A 1,303-nucleotide genomic window follows, 5' to 3' on the forward strand; every position below is an offset into this window, starting at 1 on the left:
AGAGAGAGAGAGAGAGAGAGAGAGAGAGGTGAAATCCTTCGCACTCCAAATTTAAGCTTGGCTAAGATGCAGAAGGAAGAACGGAGGAAGTGGTGGTTAAAGTCACTTGTAATTTACCGAGTTCCCCGAAAAACCTGCCCTTCCCACACGATGTGGTGTTAATGAGACATAAAGGGTGGGAAGTTGGGCAAATATTCAGAGAAGTTGGACTTTGCAAATAGCCCGAAAAAATTAAGTCACTCAAGGAAGAAAACTCGACTTATCTAAAAATTCCAAACCTCTTCTGCATGTTCCATTTACCCCAGCCCCAGCCATGGCACGTTCCATTTACCCCAGCTCCAGCCATGGCACATTCCGTTTACCCCAGCCCCAGCCATGGCATGGCTGCATGGAACTTTGCTGACCTCTGTCTAGCTTGGGACCTCTGTCTAGCTTGGGAGCAGACACTGGCTAAAGTCAGACCAAACTTGGAAACTCTCTAAAAGTGAAGGGGAAAAAAGTTGACACTTTTATCCTTGTAAGAGAATATTGAATGAATTCAGGCCATTTAGAAGTTTCAGAAATTCAAACCATACTTAGAAACTTAAATTTTCTTTTCCTCTGAGAAGGTCAAGGACTATGGCTGGGAATGACTGCCTGGTAGCCAAGCAACGGCATGTACTTACACTAGTGGAGAGAAAATGCCAAATCTTCCATGGATAGGGCTGTAGGAGAAGGAGCCAGAATATTCTTTATTTAAAGAATTATTTTTATTATTTTGTGTGTGGTTTTTGCCATATGCATCATGTGTGTGTATAACCCAGGAGACCAGGAGAGGGCGTTAGATCCCCTAGGACTGGACTTTTAGATGGTTGTAAGTTGTACTGTAGATGCTGGGAATTGAACCCAAGCCCTCTGTAAGAATAGCCAGTGCTTGGCCGGGCAGTGGTGGCACACACCTTTAATCCCTTGGGAGGCAGAGACAGGCGTATTTCTGAGTTCGAGGCCAGCCTGGTCTACAGAGAAACCCTGTCTCGAAAAAACAAAAAACAAAAAACAAACAAACAAACAAAATAGCCAATGCTCTTAACCACTGAGGTATCTCTCCCACACCAACAGAGCATTCTTAAGGGGATAGAGGACTGTGTGATGGGTCTGACCTTGAGGACATTGGAAAAGACTGAGCCATAAGGCTTCCTGCCTCAAAGAGAGGGGCTCTCAGATAAAAGGTTGGAGGATACTATAGGGGTACTGCTGAAGGAGAGGGTGGAGGTGGAGCAGGAACCACTTGAATAATTACCAATATTCTTACCCAACACACAAA

The sequence above is a fragment of the Mastomys coucha genome, unplaced genomic scaffold (assembly GCF_008632895.1).
Source record: "Mastomys coucha isolate ucsf_1 unplaced genomic scaffold, UCSF_Mcou_1 pScaffold14, whole genome shotgun sequence".
Lineage (NCBI taxonomy): Eukaryota > Metazoa > Chordata > Mammalia > Rodentia > Muridae > Mastomys > Mastomys coucha.